Below are 11,716 nucleotides of genomic sequence, written 5' to 3'. Positions count from 1 at the left end.
CCATCCCTTCAACGGAGTTCAGCGAAAAATGATAAAGAAGATTAAGCCAAGGAGAATAAATGGAGACGCTTCTTGGGGCATCCCCCAGTATGTTCTTTAAAGTCAACAGGATCAACAAGCAAATGCAATTAGATCCAGGATACGGATATGACCTTGATTGCTAGAAGTACGTACCCTAAGAAAGTTGTACTTGTACCAGCTTTTGGTTATGTGGGCCACCATCTACTTTTTCAGCTGTGTCAGTATATGCTCCCTCTGCCAATTTGCCACAAGTCCAAACTTCTTTGGTTCCACCTGTTGCCATTGGATACCATCAAATTCTTGTCACTAGCCTTTCTTTCATCCAACTAATAACAATATAAAAAAGTACAGTTGCACAAATCAGAATGCCCTGTATGGTTGAATTACTTTTAGAACTCTGTATCCAAGTTCCGTAACCACACAGAAAACATAAGAGAGGGGGGGGGGCCGAAGGATTTGCACAATAGTAACTATATTGCATTGCGCTCAAACAAGTGATAATTGTAACAATCAATCAATGAAAAGCAGCAAAATTTTAACCAATGAATATGAAAGAAAATAAACTGATCATTGCCCCACAAATGAACGTAACATTATTAATAAACCACTCCAGTTTCGTGGTTAACACAAGTCATGGTGATACTCGAATGAAACCGGACGCTTCGTGGCTTCTTAGGATAATCTTTATCACAGAACAGCTTCAACTGATAGATTCTACCATTATGTACAGTCTGATAACAGGAAAATAAAGATCACTACAAAGAAAGAAACAGAAATACATGAAACAAAAAATAGTTTTTAGGACCCCTCAGTAAAAGATCTATTGTTCATTTCAAAAAGTAAGGATAGTAAGGTGATCCCTTAGATAAGCACAAATATACCGCAATGCTAATTTGTTAAAAAGATAAGGTTAATTGCACCACGCATTCTCAAACTTGTTTGGGATATAAATTTCTTGTCGAACTTTAAAACGTTCTAATTGACTCATCAAATTATTAAAGTTGTTTTAATCAAGTCTTACAATTAGCCTAACCATTAGCTTGAACATTGAATGGCAGCTTAAATACGACATGGAGCATTTTAAAACACATAATTAAAGTGTAAACATGAGTGTACTTATTGCATAAACAACTTGAATATGACATGTTACAAAAAATAGCCCACTTGAAGTTTATTAACATTGTTTTTTTTAATATGTCAGATTAAACATGTCCATTTAGAAGATACACACGTATTTTGAATATGCTACATGATATAAATTTGAACTGATATTCAACACTTAAATTGATAGTTATTCTAATAGAAAAACTTGATATATTTGAGAACTCAATTAAAACCCTTGAAATTTAGGGACCAATTTAAAATATGGGTGATAGTTTACGAAGGTTTTCTGAAATTAATCCCATGAATTATAAGCAACAATAAGATAACATCATAATCCCATATACATTAGCCACATCTTCTAGACCCCTAGCTTCGTACCAAAACAAAAACAAAAATGAGAACATGCTTTTAAGTTCTTTGATTTTGTCAAAAGCTAGGTTTATTACTCGATGCTTCAAAAGATTCACATACAAAACACAAAGTTTAATCTAATGGAACAACGTTAGAATATGTAATATGTTGACAAGAGAAAAACCAATTACATTGTGTGGGCCAATAATGGTTCTCATTTATGAGTGCATGTAAATTTCATCCCCATCATCCATTCTATAATTGACAGTACCATCACCAATACCTTTTTCTCTGCGCTCAAGCTCCTTAGGATGTCTAAAGTTCCGAGGCACTACAAAAAAAAAACACTTAAAGGAACTCATGAGCTATTATGCTAATAGCATAAGAAGTCTCAACACTAGGCTTAATGCCAAAGGTAATTGATTGAGTGCCATAAAACCTCTACCATTTCAATAATGTAACCATGAACATCAATGCCATTGCTTACAATCATATTATACCTCTACCATAGATAAATTAGCTCAATCTTGTATTTCAAATTATATTAGCTCAACCCTTTAATAGTTTCATCATATTCTAACTACGCTTATTGTGTTTAAACAATGACAACAATGTTCCCGATGGCCTTGTATGCGAGCATTATGTCAAACACAAGAACTCGACAGTTAGAAAAGGCTATATGTTTTAAGTATTCTCGACGTCGGTCCTGTAAGTATTCCAAAACTGATATATGCTTTAATTTAAAATGCTATGCTATTCTGAAACTACTATAGGTAGTATATACTGTGAAAATACTTTAGTTAGTATATACTGAAAACTATAGTTAAACTGAAACTATAGTAAACTGCTAGAGACTGCGCTGTACGAAAACAAACTCTGAACTATTGAAATTGTTTTCATAAAACATCTACTAATAACTATTGAATTGTAACTAGTTCATAAAACTTTTAATGCAGATAAACGTGACTAGAAAATGAGCGCACGAGGTACTCATGAACGGGGCACTAGAGGCCGAAGTAGAGGCCGTAGAAGGGCTCGAGCTGAGTCCTTTTCACTGGGCAATATGCCAAATCTGGACACTAGCGAGACACTGGTGTCGCCAGTCACTGAGACTAGGTCACAAGATTGTGCGGATAGGGACGACGCACTGTCCCAAGCCATGTTAAGGATATTAGGGAGGGTTGTTGGGTCCAATACTGAATCTGAGGGCCGAGGGTTAGTTACAGAATGACTCATGTCCAATGGAGCTGAACTTTTCAAGGGTGTCACTGGAGTCGCCCATCATGTGACCGATTACCAGATAGAGGCTACGGAGCAAATTATGGATGACTTGGATTGCACCCTTGAGCAGAAACTGAAGGGTGCGGTCTCTCTGCTGCGGGATGAGGCTTATCAGTGGTGGCTAACTATTAAGGAGGCCACACAGCCCGAACGTCTGACCTGGGAGTTTTTTAAGACTACCTTCTAAGGGAAATATAAGGGGGTGAGCTACGTGGATGCCCATAGGAGAGAGTTACCAAACCTTACTTAGGGAGATCGATCTGTGGCCGAGTATAAGGCTGAATTCCTATGACTAAGCCGCTATGCGCGAGGGATAGTGGCGACTGAGTATGAGCGGTGTGTTAGCTTTGAGGATGGCCTTAGGGATAACTTGAGGGTTCTGATAGCACCACAAAGGGAGCGATATTTTTCTGCATTGGTCGAGAAGGCAAAGATTATCGAGAAGGTTAAGCGTACTGAGCGCCAAAATCGTGATAGAGAGAAAAGTAGGAACAAGAGGGATTCAGAGCCCTCGAGTTCTATACAGAGGCTTAAGAAAAATGCTAGAGCTGATTGGCCAATCAGAGCTGGGCCCCCTGTTGCTACTGCTGGACTGCAACCATGTGTCGATTGTGGTAGATGCTATCAGGGAGAATGTTGGAGGAGGACTGAAGCATGCTTGAGGTATGGATCGTTGGATCACCATATTAGGGAGTGTCTGTTGAGGGCCGATCAGATGCAAGCTCAAGGTACTGGTACTGTACAGCCATAGAGGATAGCATAGTAGTTGCCGAGAGGCTGTGGTCAGGCTAGGGGTGGTAACGGTATAGGCTGTAGATAGAGAGCATCGGGCAAAGGTGATGGACAGGCTGACGCAAGGCAGCCTGGTCTTGTTTATGCTGTACGTCACCGAGAGGACAGAGATGCTCTGGACATTATCACTGGTATGTTCCTTATTTTTACAGTACCATATTTTGCTCTAATAGATGTAGGATCTACCCATTCCTATATAACCTATTCTGTTTTTGAGAAGCTAGGGTTATCAGTTGAGAGCATTGCTAGTGAGGTCACTGTACTGAGCCCGCTGGGGCAATTGGTTAGAGTTAGCAAATTGTATAGGGATGTTCCTTTAGAGGTTCAAGGGACGGTATTTCTGGCTGACTTGATGGAGCTTCCGTTTGGGGAGTTCAATATGATATTGGGGATGGATTGGCTGGTGAAGCACCGAGTAAGTCTAGACTGTACGATGAAGAGGGTCGTCTTGAGAACTGAGGAGGATAATGAGGTAGTAATGGCTGGGGAGCACCAGAATTATTTAGCTAATATGATCTCTGCGTTGGTGGCAGAGAAGTTGGTTCGTAAGGGATGTGAGGCATTTTTGACCTACGTAAATGTTTTGAATTCTTGGGACTCTACTGTTAAGGACATCAAAACAGTAAAGAATTTTTTGAACATCTTCCCTGAACAGCTACCAAGGTTACCTCCGAATCGTGAAGTGGAGTTTGAGATAGAGCTCCTTCTTGGTATAGCTCTGGTATCCATTGCTCCCTACTGAATGGCACCGAAGGAGCTTACGAGCTTAAGGCTGAAATTCAGGAATTATTGGATCTTGGGTCCATCCGTCCTAGTGTGTCTCTGTGGAGAGCACCAATACTGTTGTTAAGAAGAATGATGGATCCATGTGAATGTGTATCAACTATTGGTAACTGAACAAGTTGACCATTAAGAACAAGTACCCGTTACCAAGGATAGATGACCTGTTTGACCAATTCTGAGGAGCTTCAGTATTCTCCAAGATTGACCTTCGATCTAGGGATCATTAGTTAAGGGTTAAAGAGGTTGATGTACATAAGACGACTTTTAGGACTCGTTATGGTCATTACGAGTTCCTAGTAATGCCATTTGGACTGACTAATGTACCGACAGCTTTCATGGATTTGATGAACTGAGTATTTCAGCTTTATTTGGATCAGTTTGTGGTAATGTTCATTGACAACATACCGGTTTACTCGAGGAATGAGGAGGAGCATAATGAGCATCTTCGAGTCGTCCTACAGACCTTGAGGGAAAAGTAGCTCTATGCTAAGTTTAGCAAGTACGAGTTCTGGTTGCATGAGGTGACATTTCTAGGTCATGTAGTTTCTGCTGAGGGGATTCAAGTTGATCCTCGAAAGATTGAGGCTCTGTTGGAGTGGAAACAGCCTAGGAATGTATAGGAGATTCGTAGTTTTCTGGGGCTGACAAGTTATTATCAACGATTTGTGAAGGGTTTCTCATTGATTGCAGCACCCTTAACTAAGCTGCTACGTGAGAGTGTACCATTTCATTGGATTGATGTGCAGCAAAAGAGCTTCGAGAAGCTCAAGACTATACTGATTGAGGCCCCAGTTTTGATATAGCCAAAACCTGGAAAGAAGTTCACAGTTTATAGTGATACGTCACATGTCAGTTTGGGATGTGTGTTGATGCAGGATGGTAAGGTGGTAGCATATGCGTCGCATCAGCTTAAAACACATGAGATGAATTATCCGATGCATGACTTGGAATTGGTCGCTGTGGTGTTTGCATTGAAAATCTAGAGGCATTACTTTTATGGTGAGAAGTGTATCGTCTACATTGATTACAAGTGCCTCAAGTACCTCCTTACTCAAAAGGAGCTAAATCTTAGGCAACTTAGATGGATTAAGCTGCTTAAGGACTACGACTGCACCATTAAGTACCATCCTGGCAAGGCTAATGTGGTGGTCAATGCATTGAGCCGTAGAGCTATGACTGATTTGAGGGTGATGTTTGCTTACCTAAGCTTATTTGATGATGGTAGCTTATTAGCCGAGCTTCAGGTTAAGTTGACATGGATTGAGTAGATTAAGGGTAATCAGTTAGAGAACGAGCCTTTAGGTCTTCGGTTCTGACAGATTGAGAGTGGTAGCACTATGGATTGTGGACTAAATAGTGATGGGGTACTCTGTTTCCGTGGGAGAATTTCAGTTTCGAATGATACTGATCTGAGACATTCTATATTAAGAGAGGCGCATAGTAGCCTTTATGCTATGCATCTTGGAGAAAATAAGATGTACCAAGATCTCTGTGAGTTATATTGGTGGTCAGGGTTGAAATGTGAGGTTACTAATTTTGTGGCAAGATGTCTGACATGCCAGCAGGCTAAGGCTGGGCAGTAGTTACCTTAGGATTTGTTGCAGCTGGTTAAGAAGGATTCGGTATGGGTCATCTTTGATCGGTTGACCAAGTCTGCGCACTTCATACCGTTAGGGTGGATTATTCTCTACAAAAGCTGGCGAAGCTTTATATTTCTGAAATAGTGAGACTGCATGGGATACCGATTTCAATCATCTCTGATAAGGATCCTCATTTCATGTCTTGATTTTGGAGAAAGTTGCATGAGGCTCTATGTTCAAGGTTGGATTTTAGTACTGCATTCCATCCTTAGATTGATGGTCAGTCTGAGAGGGTGATTCAAGTACTGGAGGATATGTTGAGGAGTTGTGTTATTGATTTTTGAGGCAGTTGGAAAGACTATCTGCCACTAACAGAGTTTGCTTACAATAACAGTTTCCAGTCCAGCATTCAAATGTCACCTTATGAGGCTCTGTATGGTTGTAAGTGTCGTACTCCCCTATGTTGGATTGAATTGGGTGAATGACGTGTTCTGGGTCCTAAGTTGGTCTCTAAGACAAATGATAAGGTTAGATTGATTCAGCATTATTTGAAAATGGCTTCTGACAGGTAGAAACCTTATGCGGATCTGAAGAGACACGAGATTAAGTATTCTGTGGGGGACTTCGTATTTTTCAAGGTCTCGCCATGGAAGAAGGTTCTGAGATTTAGTCGTAAGGGCAAGTTGAGCCCTAGGTTTATTGGGCCTTACCGAATTCTGAAGTAAGTGAGACCGGTCGCTTATCAGTTGGAGCTACCTTCAGAACTAGACCACATTCATAGTGTGTTTCACGTCTCGATGTTGAGGCACTACAGCTCTGATCCTACTCATATTGTCCCTATTGAGGAGATCGAGGTTAGGGCAAACTTGACCTTTGAATAGAAGCAGGATCAGATTCTGGATCGTGACATTAAAGTTCTGAGAAGGAAATCTATTCCATTGGTAAAGGTCCTATGGAGGAATCATATCACTAAGGAAGCCACGTGGAAACCTGAGGATACAATACGTCAGTAGTGTCCTCGTTTATTTTGATCAGGTAAATTTCGATGACAAAAATTTCTTTTAAGAGGTATAGTTTAACGCCCAAAATTTTTTGTTTTTGATTCTATGATTTTTTGACACAAATATCTGTATGCTTCAGTGGTTAAGTGTTCTAGGTGTATGTGGGATGTCCCATGTTCAAGCCATGCATTTGGAAAATTTTGAAAATTTTCTAAGTTAAGCCTTATTCATGTTCAGTAAGCTTTTATTTAATTGTTTGCAAAACCATATTAGAATGGGCTAGCTGGTCTAGTGGTTAAGTGGAGTGTTGGTGTGTTGGAGGGCTTGTGTTTGATTCTTTACTATGGCAAAGAGTAGTATTTTTGCTTAAGGTTTGGCCAGAGTTGTGCTGAACTAAGATTCTGAGTCGTAGATGTGTAGTGGGAGTTAAGAGAGAAAATTAAGGGATTGAGTTAAGGTAGGTGGTGGGATTTGAGTAAAACAGTTTCCGAAAAATTCTCTCTGCAAAAAAAACTGATCATTTTCTCCTCCACTTCTTTTTTTTCATTTTTCTTCTTCTTTGTTCTCTGCCGAATTCTTTCCCCATTCTTACTGTTGTTTTCGTTTTTGTTTTGTTTTCCCTACTATAATTGTTTCGTATCTCATGAACCTATTGTAGGGTCGGTAAGCATCAGTTAGACCCTAATTGTGTGAACTGACTGTTTGATTTATCTATATTGAGCATGACGATAGTATGCATGTATACTGAACTGGTTGTATGTACTGATATCATGAGATAGCATGTCATGATTTGTATGTTGGATTGCATGGGGTTAGGTTGATTATATTTGGAGAAAGTGTACTGAAAGACTCTTAAGCCTAATATACTCTCAGTAAAACTACAAATTACTATTTTGTGCCACATTCGGTACTACCTGGAGTGTAGGATGGGTAGGTTGATTTAATCCCCACATGGAGTGTATGGTTAGACGGAGATGGTGTGTAGAGGTTGGCTGGGTAGAACTTCGTTACTGAATACTGCATGACTACTACTAATACTATGGTGGGCTAAGGCCCTAATGCATACTGATACTATGATGGGCTAAGTCCATACTACATATTTGATACTGTACTAAGATGGGCTAAGGCTCAAAACGTTACTAATACTGAAAGGGGCTTAGGCCCAAAACTGTATTTGACTATGTAGTGTGTCTACTATTGTTTGTTTTCTATGGGATTACACACTAAGTTTACATAATTTCACCCCTCTCTGTTTAATGTGCACAAGTAGTCCCCAGACCTAGATGGATCGGTGCGGTGGAGGACTCAACAGTGGCCACAATTTTTGTACTTTATTTTTTTAATTTATGTTTTATGGTTTCATTATTATTGGGATGTAATTTGAGGACTCTTGGGACTTTTGTTTAAATTTGGTTTTTATTTATTTTTTTAGAATTATAACTTCTAGTCATTGGAAGTTCAGTTTTCAAAAAGCTAACGTATTTTCTAAACTCACGATTACTTAAACTACTTTATTTTAAAAGCTTCTGCAACGAGAAACGCTTTAAAGCAAATGTTTTAAATAAGTAAAATGATTTCCTTAGAACTAATAAGAGGTAAAGAAAAGTATTAAACGGAAAAGGTTTTATCACATCAACATAGTTTTCAAACACCCTATTATGTGACATTGCCAGATTCGGCCATAAAATCTAAGCCGGGTTTGGGGTGTTACAATCGGGGAACTCCTCGTCGTAACATCGCCACCGAGATTTTCCTCCCATATTTATTGCATCGTCGTGATGTGGGGAAAATCCCCCATCACGACATGGGGTGGATTTTAGCCCTGGCAGCTTCGATGTTCGGAGTTGTGATACGGGCCATCCTGTGTCGTGACACATACATTGTCCCTTGTGCTCCTTGACTTTAAATGACATCCTACACACTCAAAAGGTCGATTAGTCGTTCCAGAGGCTCGAATTGGCTTAACGGGTCGTCAAAATACTAAAAATGCATAAAAATGCATATTTTGTAAATAATTAAATCTAAATTATGAAAGCTAGAAATGCAATAAATAAATGTAAAACAGTTTGAAAATAAGCTCAATAATTGATGAAATGTACTAAAACTACCACTACTATTGGCGGCTAGACATAGGTCCAATTAGGGAAATACGTTATCTTGGGTATCGGAATGATTGATGCCTAAAAAGGTAGAGACATAGGTGTGATTGCCCAAGTTGAATTAATCCTAAATCTGCTAATGTATGATTTCACTTGTAACATTCATAGTGTGACTTATGTTAATTATTAGTGACTGTCTATATATTTGTAACTGATATACTTTGATATATTTAAAGTCTAAGCTCAAACAATGTCAAAGTTGAAAGCTAGTATGTTAGGTATATGACTTATGTATGATATAACTTCATTTACAATAGTGGCATTCATAGCTCGATTAAAGAGTAAACAATATCATTCATTAGCTTTGCATAGATTATGAAAAAGGAACGTGGTCATAGGTCATTCATCAAGGATAAATGATTGTTATTACTATTTGTTAGTAATAATCTTTTTCATTATAAAAAGATACAATGGTGACCACAAGATAAAATAAGATCATATTGTAATATCCCGAATTAGGGCTTAGTTGGAATAGTAGTTTCGGGACACAAATCTGACATTAAAATAATTATTTTACAATCATTATGAGGTTTAGGATATGAAAATAAGTATGTGTTAAAGTTTCATGAAGAAATTCTATGTGTAAGTTGTCCAATTGGAAATTCGGGACCAAATTGAATAAATTGCAAAACTTGGATTCTAGTAGTAAATTGTATGAAATTGCTTTGGAATATTAATTAGAGGTCTTTAAAGAGTAATTTTCCCAATTTCTAAGTTTTTGGACAAAAATGGGCATGCATGGAAAATTTTGGAAGTTTAGTAAGGAAGGGCATTTTGGTCATTTGGTAATAAACTAAATAAAAAAGGGGAAAAATCAATCTAAAATCAGCTCATTTTCTTCTCCGTGCTGCCGCAATTCTAAAGGTCTCTATAGCTAGGGTTTTCAACATTTTCAAACTCAATAATAAGTGCTCCCTATCCCCGTTTTTAACGTTCGTCGTATTTTTGAGATCCTCGTAACATGCTCTCTCTATTTCTACCCATATTTCAAGCTAGGGTTCATGTTAAAAAATTTACCCATGCATGAGATGTCTGTGTTTTGATGTTTTATAGAGGAATATGAGGTTTAAAGGATGGTAAATAACTTTTACTAAGTAGTTTTCATGGAAATGGCTTAAGGGACCATTTTGTAAAAGTTGTGAAAATGGGTAGAAAAATGTGAAATAAAAGAAAATGTGGGCTGCTATAGGCAACAAAATATTCGGCTAGACTTTGGTAACTTATACGAGCCTTAGGACTAAATTGTAAAAGTGTGAAAAGTTAGGGGCAAATTGGTCATTTTGCTCAGGGGTGAGTTTTAAATCCTAAAATGAAAAATGCGATGCATTAATAGTAAAATTTTGTTGATATAGACCTCGAGGAACCAATTCCGGAGGTCGGCCGTGGAAAATGAAAGGTTTTAGAATAACTGAAATACGAAACCGAAGTAATTACCAGGTAAATTCGTATAACCCGAAGTAAACTCTTAATTTACTGAAATATGCATGTTCTTGAATGTATGAAAAATTAGATATTCGTTGCATGATAATCCATGAAATGTGGTAGTGTAATTGAAAAGATGATAAATGTCCCGGTTGAAATAGAAAGAAAAATTTGATGGATAAAGTATGACTTACATGACATGAGATCCTGCATGTGTTGCAGAAAAGGATTTATCCTGGACGGGTAATCTGATGATCTCAAAATGGAAAGGATCTAGCCCGGACAGGTGTTCCTTGAGTGATTGAGCCTCCCGAAGAATATGGGTGCATTAAGGATTTAGCCCAGACGGGTAATCCGATTTGAGGATTGAATTTAGCCTAGATTGGCAATTCAAATCCGAGCTTATGAGAGCAATTATCGTTAAAAGGGATTTAGCCTAGATGGTAATCCCGCCATAAGATATAACGTTCACGGGAGTGCGTAATCGAGATGATCACTTGTATGACTTGACGGTAAATGGTTATCCATCGAGATTTCTGAGAAAGTTCAACGAGATTAACATGAGAAATAAAGAATGGAAATATTGAATTGATGAGCTCATCTAAGACTAATGACATGATGTATTGTTATGAAACTAACTTGATGATTGAATGCATGTGATAGGGAAGCTGTTTCATGCTTGATAGAATTATTGCCTAAATATGGTTGTATGCTAATTAATCGGTAAGTTTACTTTCTTGTTATCCAGACTGACTAAGCATATAAATGCTTACCGCCTTCTCTTTTCCTTATTTTACAGAGCTCGTGGACTCGTGAAGATTGGAAGACGATTGGAGAATTAACACATTATCGACTTGTCCTTCTTTGGTATATAGATACTTTCATTTTGTTTAATGGCATGTATAGGATTTTTGGTTATTTTGTTATATGTGTCTTTTGGCTAGCCAATGTAAGGGCCTAAAGGGTATACTTATTCTTTTGTATATGGCCATGAGATATGGCTCATATTGATGTAGGTAGTAAACCTACCAATGATGCATGTCTATGTTTAATTGTTTCATGAGATGTGATGATGAGGGTTATCATGAATGAATGATTGAAATGGAACCTAATAATTTGAGAGTGGACATAGCATATAATGGTATATGGTTACAACATGACCTAAATGTAAAATGAGCTATGTTAATCCCTAATACAAAATGGATAATTTAGCATGTACTAA

At 38.1% G+C, this 11,716-nt stretch overlaps 1 pseudogene; it reads right to left on the bottom strand.

The window, feature by feature from the left end:
- Positions 1-222: 222 nt before the first annotated feature.
- LOC107947902 (ubiquitin-conjugating enzyme E2 variant 1D-like) overlaps positions 223-11,716 on the bottom strand; it is a 32,611-nt pseudogene continuing 21,117 nt past the window's right edge.

The sequence above is a fragment of the Gossypium hirsutum genome, chromosome A04, assembly GCF_007990345.1.
Source record: "Gossypium hirsutum isolate 1008001.06 chromosome A04, Gossypium_hirsutum_v2.1, whole genome shotgun sequence".
Classification (NCBI taxonomy): domain Eukaryota; kingdom Viridiplantae; phylum Streptophyta; class Magnoliopsida; order Malvales; family Malvaceae; genus Gossypium; species Gossypium hirsutum.
Note: the sequence above shows the minus strand (reverse complement) of the source record. Positions and strands in the feature narration are given on the sequence as shown.